This window comes from Piliocolobus tephrosceles, chromosome 13 (genome assembly GCF_002776525.5).
Source record: "Piliocolobus tephrosceles isolate RC106 chromosome 13, ASM277652v3, whole genome shotgun sequence".
Taxonomy (NCBI): Eukaryota; Metazoa; Chordata; class Mammalia; order Primates; family Cercopithecidae; genus Piliocolobus; species Piliocolobus tephrosceles.
The window spans coordinates 71,525,365-71,542,342 of NC_045446.1; positions in this window are offsets into that span (position 1 = coordinate 71,525,365).

Here is a 16,978-nt window from a genome sequence, read left to right on the forward strand (position 1 = left end):
ATGACCGTTTTCTATAGTTCACCTTAATATATGCACTAAATCATTCTGCTTCTATGCTCCAATCCAAAATGTGTTCTCTCCACTTTTAACACCTAGCCACTCCTTAGTCTCCTACTCTATTCTTCACCTGTCAAAAATTATCTCAACCTTTTCAGACTGAACTCAAATATCATTTCTTTCTTTAAGTCATCCCTCAACTTCTTTAATAAGAAGATAATTTCAATGATCCTAAATAGGAAATGTTGTCTGCCTCCTTTTAAGGTTCTTGATCTGAACTCTTCTTAAAATATTTTTCTCTTTTGACTTAGAATTACCAATATTTTGGGCTTATATTTAATTATTTCAACAACATTACAATCTCCTTGAGAGGAAAGACCAAAATGTTCATCATATTTCAATTACTTAATACTGGAACCATAGTATAATAAAGATATATATTATCAACGACATCAAGTTTAAACTACGTATACCTGAATCTTACCACTTTTTGCATAGCTTTGAAATTATGTATTTACAAATTGCACATTGAACTTTAGAACCCTAAATGCAGGGTTTGTATTGCATATTATCTGTATTATTATAATTAAATTGCCACACTGTTTAAGCCATGTTAACCATGGAATATTGGCATACAAGAAGGTAATAATGTAGTCATTATTAGTGAGCAGTTGGTAGAGCTGAAATCCACAGCATTTTTTCTGACTTTATAGTTCATTTTTCATTTACTTCATAATATTTTCTGAGATAATACAACAAATTCCAAGAAAAAGGCTGACTCTAAACACTTTGAGTATTTTGATATCATTGTTTACTCTTTCAGTCATGTGTTCTCACACCACAGTCATTAAATAATCAGTATAATTATTAAGAATCAAAACACTGTGATAGAAGGGAAATAACCAACATTTTCTCTTTCCAGAAGGTGTCATAATAATTGCTACAAGAGTTTGCTTACACATTGTTTGCTATAATCGTCAAAATAATACTTGGAAGTAAATACATACAACTGTCTCCATCTGAATCTCAAATAAGCAAAGAAGAGCTCAGAACTTAATAACTCCCTTAGGTCAACAGCTAGTAAGTGAGAGAGTTTGCACACAGCTCCAGGTCTAAGTGACTTCAAATCCATGCTCTACCCCAGGAGGCCACGTGCTTGCTCTCTAAGAGCAATGAAAATTCTTCACTATGGACAAGTGCACATTAGAAATTATTATGCAGTACAGTGAACCATCGAATATTCTATTCCCAATTCCAGGAATCTGCACATCATAGGGAAGGGTTTTTAAAATTATTTTGTATATTTACTTGCTTTGATTTTTTTTTTTTTAAATCAAAGCCATTGCCTGCCTAACACAGCCAAATATTTTGCATAGAGATGTTAAGAACGTTGACTGACTTGTAAAGATCCTGAGCAGTAAAAATTCTGAGCATCAGAAATGGTAAACATTTATAATATATTTATTTTGTTACTTATTTCTCAGAATGCCTATATATCCAGGCAAAATGCTAAGTACTGATGCAATGGGCAGCTTTAATGTATGGAGTATGGATTTTCAAGGTCACCCTATGTAGTTCTGGATCTCAAATCTGGATTAGCATGAGGACCATTAGAGATTTTTGTAAAAATACAGCTTTTCAGGTCCTATGATTGATTTGGAATCTTTGGAATACAGTTATAATAAATAATGGCTATAAAATGGATTTTGCCATTAACAATGACATGGAGGATTCATGTTATGTCATCTTTGCTGAGCTAGAACTGTACTTCCCAGAATTCTCTCCTTCCAAGCATGGTTTCTGCTTAGTTTGGACACATTTTACATGAGACTGGGAAGAAAGGAGAGAAGCAGCAAGCATCTTATTTTTACCCTTAAAAATACAGGACAGTACAGGACACAAGGTCCTGGTGCAGCTCACATATCTATGAGCTATATGCTAGCAGATTTAACCTTGGTGTTGTGAGGCAACAGCTAGGCCTAATGAATCTCAACTTTCTATTGCATTTCTTCATTCAGCTGCTTGGATTCCTGGACCAGGTGCAAATTATGCTCTGTGATGAAGGACATCAACAAGTTTCTTTTGCAGAATATCCCCAGAATTAAAATTGGAGTTTGGAGGTGGTAAGAAATCTAGAAGTTCCAATTCAACTTTGAAGTTTCCAGTTGCTTCTGCTTCCAATACTTCATGTGTATATTCTATTCTGAATTGTCTACCGTATCGACTTTAAATGGCAACAAAAAGACAGTGGCATTGCATACATTGTGTAGCCAACTTCCACAAGTGCATATTTCAAATACCTATAATGTATCTGTTATATGTATTAGTATGTGTGTATATGTGTGTGAATGTATATATACATAAGCATGCATGCATACATACATAGAGATGAGGATAGAGTTATGTATGAGTATATATACACAGATATATATATACATACATTCACTGTATAATGACATTTTGGTCAAAGATCGATTTGATATAAGATGGTGGCCCATAAGATTATAAAGCATTTTTACTGTAATTTTCTGTGTTTACATACACAAATACTTACCATTGTACTGTAATTGCCTACAGTATTCAGTAGAGTAACACGCTTTATAGCTTTGTAGCCTAGGAGCAATAGGTTATATCATACAGCCTAGGTGTGTAGAAGGCTAAACCTAACCATCTAGGTTAGTATATGTATACACTGTGATATTTGTAGCCCAATGAAATCACCAAATAATGCATTTCTCATAGTCAAATCTTTAAGTGATTCATGATTGTATATACAAACATATAAACATACATCCACCTATCCATCCATCCCTCCAGAAGCATCTTAATGGCTCTGCTATTCTGATGCAACCTTGAATGTCCTGGTTCATGAGAAATCTGGGTCAGTGGGGTAAGCTCATTGACACTGCTATTAAAGGAGTACATTAAAAACTCTTGAAACCATCTTGGCTTCACTTGTTCGGCTACTTATACATAAGAACTGTTAAATGTGGCATATTTCCCAAATACCTACTGTCAGTGCCTATTACAAATTCTCTGTCTTTTTTTTTTTTTTTTTTTCTTTTGAGACAGTCTCACTCTATTGTCCAGGCTGGAGTGCAGTGGCGCAATCTCGGCTCACTGCAACCTCTGCCTCCTGTATTCAAGCGACTCTCTTGCCTTAGCCTCCCAAGGAGCTGGGATTACAGGCATGTGCCACTATGCTCAGCTAATTTTTGTATTTTTAGTAGAGATGAGGTTTCACTATGTTGGCCAGGCTAGTCTTGAACTCCTGACCTCAGGTGATCCACCCATCTCTGCCTCCCAAAGTCTTGGGATTGCAGGTGCCTATTACAAATTCTTACAGGAAAGAAATAATTCAAAAGTAAGAAATCTGTGAATGGTAGAGGTACTCCCAGGCCCAGCACCCACAGCTAGTTTCCTCTCATATTTCTGTGGTCTTGAGCAACCAAAACAAAATGCAAGACCTACACTGAAACCTGAGTTCTGCTACCTGAGTTAGCTTGGTGACTTAGGGCAAAACACTCAGCTTCTCCAAATGTTTGTTTTTGATCTTTAGAACCACATATTTTTGGAACCTCAAGAAGAGAGGAGTTTACCCAACTCACAGGTATTTCAGGGTACAAACCTATGGCTGGGCTCAGCTTTAAAAGATCTTATCTGAGATTCCTTGTAGAACAGAGTTCCATCAAAGCCAATCTAAAAGTCCTATGTAGAAAGAATTATTCTTGCTGCACTTCAAGCAAATAATCAGGCCAAGTATAAGACTAAAGTCTATTTTGTAAAGAACATAGCCCTATCATGATTTGTTTTTAACAGAAATTAGGACTAGAGAGAGGGAAATAAGGTTTCAAAACTTATCATCATTAGGTTCTAAACTCATTAGGTGTTTTTCAGTTTTCATCTACATTTTAGACTAACCTTGCTTATTCCTGTGAACCAACCAGCAATCTCCAGCTGCGGCAAAGACAAAACAAAACACGATGGGTAATGTAAAACTCTAGATCAATATTCTAGTTCTGAGCAATTATCCTGCAAATCTTGCCAGGTGATGGGAATAAATAGGATATCCATCACCCAGAGGTTTCCTTTTTGGGAGAGTAAGACAACAGAGACTAATCAAAGCCAAGCCCCATGCACTCAAATCTTAGCAAGCATAACTATAGGCACCAGTTATCTGGGCATGTCACAAGACATTCTTTTCTCTTTCTTGTTGAAGGAGGACTCAATTCTACAGCTTCACATTAGCATTCAGCTTATGATAAGGGGTCCATGAAACACCCCAACCCTGCCTGCCTAGCAAGACACATTTTTGTCACAAACTCAATTCCAAGCTTCATGTCAAACCCCTAGGAAAGAAAACTGGATGTGAGGGATGCAGAGGCAGATGATAATGAAAGTTAAAAGGCACAGCACATTTGAGCATGACTAATTCCTGCCGATTAAGCCAAGTTTCCCATTTCATGGATAAAGGTCATGCTAGTATCCATGGCATAAATGAGGTCTAGGAAATTCAAAGACTACTGACAGCAGGGGAGATAGGGCGTATGTGGATAAGAGTGGATATTCCCACCCCCTATGCCCCCATGTTAACGTGGGTGAAAGCTGGGACTCAGGGATACAGGACGAGGAAAGAAAGAGGAATGCCTCACTTTCCCTCCCTCTCATACCCCGGGTATTTACTAGGAAGAGAAAGGAACCAGGGATGTCTGCTCCCCTGTTTCTAGATGAGTAACCATTCGTCGTGTCTGTACCCCTTTGAATGCATCCTGAACCCCTGGGACTCCTCTGGAAAAAAAAAAAAAAAAAAAGACTTCTTTTTTCCTTTTCCTCTTCTGTCCTCTCTTCACTGATAGGTAATTCGGTCTCCATACTATGGTACACTTCTGTCAGATGCATCCTCCAAACTGGGAAGAGTTAATTTCCCAAACCTTAGACTTGGCTTAGGATTGGGCTCAGGGGAAGGGAATCCAGAAGCCTGACATGCCAGCAAAAGGGTAAAAGGTTTTTGTTTTTTTTTTTGTTTGTTTGTTTGTTTTTTAATCAGTTCGAGGTTCTTGACCTCCCTCTCTCTGTGCAAACTGGTAAAAGGCCTTGGGATTTTTGCGCTGTCCTTACCCTCCACTTCTTCCGTTTTGATACATGATTTCTAATAACTTGGTTTCTCTATTCTTGCCTTTAGGCCATGAAACTCCGAATGGTCATATAACTGGAGCCTTAGACAATGGCCCCTTTTGCCCGGGACCCTTAGACAGGCCTCTTAGGGAGATCTGACTTCTGTTTTCCCAAAACAGGACCTCTTGTCAGCAGGAAGGTGTTGAAAGTGGTCTTCATATTTATCCTTACCTTTTTCTTAATGGCAGCTAAATGTACTTCTTTAAAGAAAGGAATGAGACAGTCAGATGCCTAGGCAGATAAAACCGGGTCCCTGGAGAATCTCTTGACCTGACTCACAAGTGTCTACATCAGACGCTTTTGTGCAGATGAGGGAACCTGTCCAGGACTTTGTCTGAGCATGCCCACAGGTGCACGGCGGCCGGAGCGGGGCGGGGTGCATGAGGAAGGGGAGGAGCCTGGCCTCTTCAGTTCCTGTGTGGTGGCCTGGGATTTAATCTGTGAGGTGGGGGGCCTGTTAGCAGGACCCACCTCACTTTGCTGAGTTTTTTTTTTTTTTTTTTTTTTTATCTTTTCACCCAGTAGAATCCTGCTATACTCACCCTTCAATGTGTCCATGTACCTAAGTTTTCCTGGTTGTGTAACAAGAACCCTGTTTTAGCTGAACTAAGGAGCAAAATGCTACAATATTGATCTCTTGCAATGTATTTACGAGAACTACATGAGAGCATATTGTAAAGTCCCATTCTAAAACACAGCTTGGCACATATTAAGTACTGAATAAATGGTAGCTATAATTATTTTATAAGACATCCAGATTTACAAAATAAACACTGCCATGATTTGTTACAGTTTGAAAAAGAAAAAAAAAAAAAAACTAATTACACGTGAACATTTTTTTTAACCTGTAAACAAAAGTAGACAAGTGACAAGTAGCTGTTAGAAACTGTGCAGATAAGGTTCACAAATTCTTCACAATAATTATTTGCCTCTTTCAAGTTGAAAAGAAAGGAAATCTGTTTCCCAAGTGTTTCACCCCCTTCCCCCATCCCCCATCTTTAACAATGCCTTATTTACTTGTTTTCTAATGACTTCCTGCTGCGTTTTTCATCAAGTTGTCTCATCTGGAACAGAACATATGTACTGCAGGCCCTAATTAAGGCTAACTAAAGTACCTCTTGCTTTCAGTTTAATCCAATCTGCCAGCAATCAAGAAAAATGACCCTGCAATGGCAGGCTGGGCCTCCACTTAAGCTGCTTTGCAGAAATGGGACAAAGAGCCGCACGTCAAGTGGGAGTCCGAAATGATACCTGATGAAAATGAAAAATGACAGACTCTCTCACATGAAAAAGTAAAGCTTCTTAATGGCAAGTGGACGCTGACAAAGCTCAGGAAAGCCACAGAAACAGTATTTGGTGGGAATTGGAAAAAGAGAGTCCTTTGAAAGCAAGAAAACATGTAACTTCCTGTTATATAATTTTCTATTCTGTACTCTGTACAGCTCTAAAATTAAATCAAATTGAAGACATATTATTTAATTTTGATTTACTTATGCCCCAACTTCACAACAAAATCAGTTAATATGGTTAATTAGTATGTCTTTTGTGACCCTTGTTTAAGCTCTAAGGAAATTTTGAGTCATTGCTTGGACACGCTCTGAGTGCTTTCTTCTTCTGGATAGTGAGAACTATTTATTCAATTGCATGCTTCTCATAACCAACAATGAGACTCAGATACAGCAACCTACTTGGTCTGCACCATTCTGCTCCCCTTAAAATCAATCATTATATATTTATCTTTACTTGGTGAGTCTGTGCGATGGTGTCTGGCAAGCAATCTCTGCAACAAACAGTCACAGTGTACCTGAAGAGCTGCTACAGGGACAGTTTCTTTTTTTCTCCTCTCTTTCTCTCTCTCTTTAGTTTGCCTTACTTATTTTTTTTCCTTCAACTTTTAAGTTCTAGGGTACATGTGCAGGATATGCAGATTTGTTGCATAGGTAAAAATGTGCCATGGCGGTTGCTGCACAGATCAACTCATCACCTTTGTATTAAGCCCAGCATGCATTAGCTATTCTTCCTGATACTCTCCCTCTGCTGACCCCAACAGACTACAGTGTGTGGTGCTCCCCCCATCCATGTGTCCATGTGTTCTCATCGTTCAGCTCCCACTTACAAGTGAGAACATGCAGTGTTTTGTTTTTGTTGTTGTTGTTGTTCCTGTGTTAGTCTGCTGAAGATAACGGCTTCCAGCTCCATCCATGTCCCTGCAAAAGACATGATCTACTTCCTTTTCATGGCTGCATAATATTCCATGGTGTGCATTTATACTTTCTTTATCTAGCCTATTATTGATGGTCATTTGGGTTGATACTGTGTCTTTGCTATTGTGAATAGTGCTGCAATGAACATACACGTGCATATATCTTTATAATAGAATGATTTATATTCCTTTGGGTATATATCCAGTAATGGGATTGCTGGGCCAAATGATATTTCTGCCTCTAGATTATAGAGGAATCACCACACTGTCTCTCACAATGGTTGAACTAATTCTGTCTCTCCAGAGGCACATGTCTTCGTCCATACCTCTTTGCCACACTATTTTCTTCTTCAGTCTTTATCAACTTTTTCCCTAAAATCAGAGGAATTTCCAGTGGCAAGATAACAAGGGTATTTGCTGGGAATGTTCATGTCATTTGTCATGGAGAGGTTTTGTGGTGGAAAGGAAGAGGATGAATATTGGATTCAGACATGCTTCTGTTTACCTGTGGTTTCCCTTTCTGTTGTCTGTGTGGTCCTGGGCAAATGCCAATTTTTCAGTTTGCTTGCTGTCATCAGAGTCTTTAAGACAATTTTTTATAACACTCTAAGGATGATTGGGGATTAAGTGATAAAAATAAGTATAAAGTACTTACAATGCCTTGTATATAGTAGGCACTTAACATATAACTTTCCTTCATTTCTTTCCAATTACATTTTATTTTGTGATATGGAAATCATTCCGATGTCTCCCAAGTTTTGAACCAATCATAACCCCTTATGTATAGCATAGGGAACAAGTTACTAATTTCTGTTGAGCTATTCCTGACTCTCAGCTTCAACAGGCCATCTCTGTTGCTCTTTCGAAGACTAAGTAGCTACTGCTATGATGATAGCTTTTCAAGCTGAAGGAAAAAAAAGGAATGTGCTGTAATATTCTTTTAAGGGTTTAGAAGAATAATTCTAAGAAGGGTTTAGAAGAATATTAGAGCACATTTCTTTGAAATCAGACAAGTACCTAAGTCATGTGTATCTTTGAGGGGCTCTCCTTTGTTTTAGAATAAAGCTCATCCTCCCTGGCATCTTATCAACCTTTTAAGTATCTGGTTCCACAACTCTCTATCTGCTCATCTTTAGCAAGTCCCATCACTCTGGGCTCCTTGTATTCACCACAGTCTTTCAGTTTTTGAATTTTTACTTTTTTCTCTTTATCTAGAACTCACTTTACATCCTCTTTACAGACTACAAATTTCTCAAGATTTAGATCAAACATTCCTACCACCAGGAAGCCTTTCCTTATTGGTTCATGTCCTAAGGCCTTTATTTTTCTGTATTCTCAAAACTGGGCCTCATTCCGGCCTAGAATCACACTTGTCAGAAAGCTGTCACTCAATAAATGCTTCTTAAATGAACGAATAAATGATAGTTGTTTCAATATATTATCATGACTTGACTATTTCCTTTTGTTTACTAGAAATTTCTTAAGAACAGAAGATAACTTTCTAGTTGGGCAACAACCTTGTACCACAGTGGGTAATCACTGCCTGCGCCTGGGAAAACTAGGTAGATAATTACATAGATAAATATTTAACTTCCTCTTATATACAGTTGTACTCCTCTTTTATTCTTTTATTCTTCTTCTTTTTTTTTTTTGTTTTTTTGTTTTTTTGAGACAAGCCTTACTCTGTTGCCCAGTCTGGAGTGCAGTGGCATGATCTTGGCTCACTGCAACCTCCACCTCCCAGATTCAAGCGATTCTCCTGCCTCAGCCTCCCAAGTAGCTGGGATTACAGGCACCTACCACCGAATTTGGCTATTTTGTTAATATTTTTAGTAGAGATGGGATTTTACCATATTGGTCAGGCTAGTCTTGAACTCCTGACCTCAAGTGATCCACCCAGCTAGGCCTCCCAAAGTGCTGTGATTACAGGCATGAGCCACCACACCCAGCCAGTTGTACTCTTATATAAGTGAAAAAGACAAAACTATATAAGGTGATGCACAAATTAACTGGGTTATCTTCATCAGAAAGGTAATGATTTATTTTATTGACGATAATTGTTAATATTGTTTAACATTACATGCATGACAATGTACTAAAAGCGGTACATTCATTGTCTTATGCAATCATTATGACTACTCTATAAAGTAATTACTATCATTATTCTCATCTTAAAGGTAAGGAAATAAAATTTTAGAGAGGTTAGTGGGTTGTCGAATATTACAATTCTAAAAAGCAATGAGAACTCAAGTCTATATGGAGTTGAAGACCAAGCTGTCAAAGATCAAAGATCTGCTATACAGTGACCACTCCATTTATGTTCAATACCACCAGATTGTCACTGGTATCGTAACAATATTAATGCTCTAAAAGAAACACCCTAGAAACTTAGAGAAATTAGGCAGCAAATGATTAAAACTGAGTCCTAGGAAGAACTACAAGCTTCAGGGACCTTATCTTATTAATTGATGTTTGATGAACATGGCAAGTATCTGGTACAACGCATACAAATGCAGCGTGGCAAGGGTTGCAGCATGGTCAAACACATATTGTACACGATTAGAATGCCATATACTCTGCTAGATGCTTTGAAAAGGTGAAAAGAGAATATATCTATTATATTTAATCCTCATGATAACTTTATTATGTGGGGCATTTCATTTCAATTTCATAGATTAACAAATTAGCTCATTTATCCTTGGCAAAATAATTTTTTGAAATTTAAATTTTGTTTCCTTCTCATTGTTATAATTCTAAGAAAAAGTTATCTCCCCACATTTCCTCCTTTTGCCCCAATGACCCTCTGGCTTCTCTTATCAGGGTGAGGGTAAAATATGAATAAATATCTTTGTATGTCATGAACCATTCTAAAGGCGATTATACCTATGTCCCACCTGTTCCAGGGCTTTGTATTGCTGGATATGGCAATTTGAGAAGAAAGAGTTGCCACCCAACTAGTAGGGAGATGGCTGGTTTCCTATAAGCTGAGAATACTGAGTGTTATGGGTTTCTAGAGGAGCTCTCTGTGCATCACTGGTGTACAGCACCCCAGGGGAAGTAGGAACTTGAGGAAAATTGATACCATGGGAGTTTTTAGACACTGAGACTCAGAGATTATTCATGTTTCCAGCATGAGGAGAGTGGAACAGAACATCTTTCAATGGCCTGTGTGAGTAAAACAGCATCTCTGATAGTGGCCTCTCTGATAAATTTAAAAGAAATGGGAGCTTCTTTGGTTTGTCAGGACTATGAGAGCACAGAGTTTTCTGCATGAAAGGATTTCTTGATCCTTCCCTCATCTTTGAAGAACTGAGGTCAGATTTCCAGACAAACCGAGAATATGGAAATGACTCCTTGTACAATTGGATATAGGGAGAAAATGAAGAAATTAGTAATTTCCTGTCACTTGAGTGTTTTGGTACATACTTATGTTGACTACACACTTGTTTAACAAACCTATATTGATCACCAAAATGTTTTAGTTATTTTGCAAGGCACAAGGGGTAAGATCATGACCAAGATATAGCTCCTAATTTTAAAGGGTCCACACTATTGGTGATACAGACAGAAGGCAGGAAAATACTAGGTAGAAAAGCGTGGGCTCCACCCTCAAGCCTGGACCCATACCCTAAGTAAGAATATGCATTCTTGTTTTCCTGCCCAAGTGTTGCCTTTTCCAAAACCACCCTGGCCTGCCATGCTCCCCATCCTATACCCATAAAAACTGCAGCTTCCACTGGCAGAGGGGCAGAATACTGGAGCAGTGCAGCAGAGGAGAGAAGAGAAGAAGCATCTGAACATCAAGAGGAGAAGCAGCAGTGGACATCAGAGACTATGGTCAGAGAGGAGTTCAGCCATCTATCTTCCCACTCCACCCCCTTTCCTGCTTCCCATCCTGAGAGAGCCACTTCCACCACTCATTAAAATCTTCCACATTCACCACTCATCAATTCATTTGTGCAACATGTTTCTTCTTATATGCTGGACAAGAATGTGGTACCAAGAGGGTGGGTGCAAAAGGCTGTCACCCTGACCCTCTACTGATTTGGTTAACACTTAGCCACCCACTGATGGCAAAGCTAACAGAGCCCACTATAACACATGCCCTCTGGGGCTCCAGGGGCTGTGGGCAACCCCTAGACGCTGCCACAGGTTTGGTACAGAGTTTATTCCTGCCAGCATGCAAAAACACTTTCACCCTGGCTCCTGCACCTACCTGCTAAACTGCCTGCTCCTCCTCCCACAGGGGGTTTTCGAGCTGCTACTTTAGAAAGTGAACCACCCCTTCACAAGTCCTGCAAAGGGGCAAGGGCACCATCCCATCTCACTGGTAAGACAAAAAAAGTAACTAGCAAATATAACGTAGTATGGAATAATCAAGATTGTGAAAGTAAGCATAAGCAACCAATTTTAAAGCACCATAAAGGAGGGTATGCTGATTTGATGTTTCAGGATTAGGGAAGGCATCCTGGAAAAAAAACAACAGCAAAGCAGAGATCTAAAGGACAATGAAAAGACGGGCATGTCAACAAAGCTTGAGGAGTATGGGCTCAGACTGGTTAAGCAACTTGCGTATCTAGAAAATGATAGAGTTGCGATCTAAAGTTTATGATATTTCTGCTAATGTACACTGTTAAAAGGTCTTTGTCTAATGAAAACAGGAGTGGGTCAACCAAACAAAGTGCAAAGAAAAGCAGATTTTAGCCAGTCCAACCCATGTGGAACTCTATGTTGAGGTTCCTTTTAAGGCTCAATCTCTAGAAACAGATGAACAGACCAGATGTACACAGCTAGTTTGCTACCTTGCTGGTTCAATAATTCTCATTATAGTGATTGGAATCTAATGTTGGTAAGAGCTGAGGCTCAGAGAGCCTTCATTTCCCCCCTTTAATTCCACCACATGGAAAAGAGCTGCAATTTAATCTCCGGACTAGACAGGAAGGGCTACTTCCTCTCTGGATGGACTCCCGCAGATACCATTGACTACAAGATGCTAAAATGTGAAAAAAAAAAAAAAAAAAAAAAGTATTAGCAAGTCCCTAGGCTCGTCATATCTATTATACAAAGCATGCAGGAATTCCATAGACAGGAGGCTAATGCATGCTCTGTGGCAGCAGCAGCAGTAAGAGCAGCAGCCATATACAGCTGCAACACAGGCGCCATGAATCTGCATGAGATGTAACTTTATTAGATAGATGGCCCTATTTGATTAATCATAGCAACTACCGGGAAATACTATTTGCATAGAGCATATCTTTTCTGTCCTAGCATCCATTTGTGGGTAAGACACATTTGACAAAAAGCAGTTAGGAAATGGGCATCAGGCGCATAAAAGGTTTATGTTGTTTTTAGGAACAAAATTGCTGTTTACAAACATCACACAGCAGGTTCTCTGTTTTATGGACAGAAATAATTCACTCTTAAGCTATAAAGGTCCCCGGGAAATGGATTTGCTTATCTCCCTCTCATTTTAAATTATGAGGAGCCCATGCCACCATCCCAGAGGTTTCTACCTTTCCTGGCCATGCTTTGAATATTCACACACACCAGCCAAATGATGAATACTAGCTGGGGAGCCTTGCCGGCCACAGTTCATTTACAACACGTTCGCTAAATGTCATTATTCTTTGCAAAGTGTAGGCAAACACAGAGGTTTCTATAGCAAAATAAAATAAAATAAATAAAAATAAAAGCCATACTCTTTATTTTTATTTTTCCAAGAGGGGTATGTTTTAGGTTATTTCAAGAGACTAGGAGAGCAAAGATTGCAGGTAAATAAAAAGTAATTCCAATTATAAAGCAATTTTGAAACAATCTTCCCAGGTACAGTTTAATATTAAAAAAAAAGAATTTAAAGCATTCATTTTTGGGGTGGCCTATTTTAAGTGTTCTTTATTCTTTTTGACTTGAAAGAACCAACTACCTCATTTGGAAAATGAGATTGGCTCTTAAATTTATTATTGATATCATACATTTAGTAAGACAGGAAGGACCTTTTCCCTCTGCTTGATTATTAGAGTTATTTATAGGACTTCCGGTTTTAAATGGCAACTAGCACACAACTTTGGCTATCGGTAGCAGCATCTTAGTAACCATAAGAAAACATAATTTTACCAAAAACAGAAAAGTATAAAATCCTAGCAAGATTAAAGGAGAAAAAGACAAAAACCTTTATTTAAAACTTTTAGAATTAACTATGCAAATGAAACCTAATTATAATTACAAAATGAATTATGAACATTGTATTATTATAAATTTTTAAACGAGCTAGAGGGAAGAGAAAGAGTAAAAAAGAGGGTAAATGTTAACTTTGTAAAATTGAATCATCAAAAACTAGACTACATTTCTATAATATTAATCATTCAACTAACAAGAAAACTAAACAATAAGAATATTTTACACTCTATTTGTTGGTATTGTTTTAAAGGTCGTGTTTTATGTGCACATATTTCCCCTTTAAATTAAAAGATATCAAGCTAGATAACCTTTGATAAATAATAAATAATATCCACAACACATTATTAAATAATAAAAGTTGGTCATAAAACAGTGTACATATGATTCCAACTATGTTAATAAAGAAAATATAATTTGCATGCAATAGTGTTGAACTGAGACTAACAACTATAATAGGGAGAGGGAGTGATGGAATGAGAAGAGCGGTGAGGACAGCTGGCTATTGTTCTCTCGTTTTACCTATCCTTTTTTGAAAATTTTAAGACAATGTATACTTTTAAAAAGACATATTTTCAGCTCTCAATTCTTGAGATTGGATTAAGAGATCTAGGACTAGAGTTTGTGAGTAGTTTTCATTAAAAACTCCCTCAATGGGATTCAGTTGCACAGCAGATTTTAGAACTAGTAATCTAACAACTGGTGTTTCTGAGTGAAGAACACTGATCACTCCAACAACCAGAGCAGAGCCAGGGCCCATGCCCCTCCTGGTAACATCTTGAGGTGTCTGAAAGCAATTCCACACCACCTTGTGATAACAGATACTGACAATTTTCCTCCAGTCTTTTTCTATTCATAGAGACACCTTTTTTACACAACTCAAGTTACAAAATACTCTTTTTAAACAAGAATACATAGTCATTTCCCTGACCTTAAATATTCCTCTAAAACATAATTTTAATTTTTGTGGACTACTCTATATGAATGCATTAGAATACATTGAATAATTTCTTATTTCTGAAGATGTGGGTATATTTGACTTTTTTCTCTCTTGTAATGTCATTTGTGACTATCCACATTCTTAATTCTGTATAGGTCACCAATTCTTTACTTATGGTAATATTTATAAGTAGAATTTTGAATATCTAAATCTATTCAAAAGTATGAATATTTTTAATTAATTAATTATCCATGGAGTTTGTATCATTGCAATCTCCTTGAAGTATGAATTCCTATCTTCTCATAAACTTATCAACATTGAGAATTATAAATTTTTAAAGCACTGTCTACATTGATATGTGAGAATTTAAAGTTTATTAATTTTTCATTAATTTGAAAACAAGTAGAGTTGATTTTTCAATTGGATTTTTAAAATGTGAGTTGTGTATTTATCCCCTTTGCCCTTTCTGAGAGAATAACTTTTTAAATCTCAACTCTTCTACAGTATGTTAGCCTAATCTAGATCAACTAGATACTTATCTCTACTACTTCTGCCAATGATTGTCATTTATTGAGCGTTGACTAGATGCCAGGTAATTTACAAATCTTTTTTATTCTTACAGCTCTGCTATAAGAGTCATATTTTATCATGTTATTTATGAAAGAAAATTGAGACTCAGGAAGTTTAAGTTATCCCAGTATTGCATAGCTGAAATATTGTGGATCAGGTCTTTGAAGCCCATTTTTTTTTTATAGCTTTCTGAGGTCTTTATTTGTTTTATGACAACATAAGGCTAGTTCAAAAATAATTTTACAATTCTCTGAGAGAATGCTAATTTTTGAAAAACAATAGCAACCAAAAGGAGCCCAGTAAAATGTGTGGAATCATAGTGGATATTCAGAATTATTAGTTGCCTTTCATTTCACCTGTGTACCACATTATTTGAACATAATTTAAAAACTGTAACATCATTTTGGTGTTCAAAACAATGTAGGATCTCATTTTTTTTGTGCTAAAGAGGTTCTTTATTGGGGTAAGAGCATTTTTCTGTTAGTAATCCGTCCCAGGAACTTTACCAATACCAATTTAATGTTATGTATTTGGCTAGATTCTTAAATTTAAAAAAACAAATCCAACTCATTATTGCTTTCAGTTTCATCAGAAGGATAAATACAAGCAGATAATTGAAAAGCAATATACCTCGAGAAGGCCAAAGTACCTTGGATTAGAGGCTTTAGGAATCGGGGAGGAAAGGATTCATAGAGGTGATGACCTTTGAGTTGTGGGGTGGTCACTATCTAGCCCCAAGATACCCCTCCTCCAGCTGCAGTAGTGTATTTGACTAAGGAAACAGAAAATAGTTCATTTCTCTCACTTAATTAGATGAGGTAGAAGCACCCTTGCTTGGTTTATTGTCTCTGGTACTCTGATAAAACTGACAAATATTCTTATCTTCTGGGTGATAGGTAAACAGTTTTGGCTTTCCTGAGGAATCCATATGTAAGATTTTTGAAAGAGCCTGCAGAGTCTCACCAATGTGTAGTTATATGGCATAAGAGATCCACCTGTCACATTTCAGTGTCCCCAACAGCCTCCATCCTGCAGCCCCTTGCTTCTGAGGATGATTCAGCCCAGACACCACACCCAGTGTCTACTAGAAGAGAATCAAGAGAAACTCATTTCTTTGTCCTTGTCAAGTCAAATGGTGGGAGCTCAGCAGGCTCCAGTGAGGCCTCTTCTTTCCCTGCTGCATTATTCCAGTTTCGTATGCTCATCTCCCACTACCTCCACACAGGTACCCATCTCAGATTAGCAAAAACACACATGAAGCAGGCACGATCCTGAAATTGTGATAGCAGTGTGCTCCTTATGGACATCTTCAGTCACATGGTTTATTCTTTTGAGACAACGTCACTTGGATTTAGGGAGGGGAGAGCCTTTTACGAGGAAGGATACATTTTGAAAAACACCGATAACCCCCTCTTCTATCCTATCTCCCACCACAGTTCTTTTCTTACAATCTAGAAGAGGAAATGGCAGTGTTTTGTGATAGAACCGGTTCTGTCCCTGTTTCTTGCAAAAAGCTGGAATTGGTGAATGGCCCCAATTACAAGTGGTTTTTTGACTTTGTAATATGGAATGCCCTTTGACTTCGGCTCTGGGCCTGAGAGAACAAGAAAAGTCCTTCTCTACATCTGGCTACAACAAAAGATCAGTGCAGCAGCTATCATAGTATTCAAATGAAGAGACGATGAAGCTGAGTTAAGGCACTAGAGATTATTAATAGGATGAAGGCTATGGAAGAAAGTCAGGTGGTTATTTACGAGACCATGTGAATAATTAAAATGCAAGAGAAAGACAGTGAATGAGAAAGACAAAAAAGGGTCAAGATCATCTCTAAGGTTTTTGACTTCAGTAGCTTCATGAATCACAAACTGAGAAGACAGATACAGGAGTACAGATTCAGGACTCCCAAGAGTATGACCAGA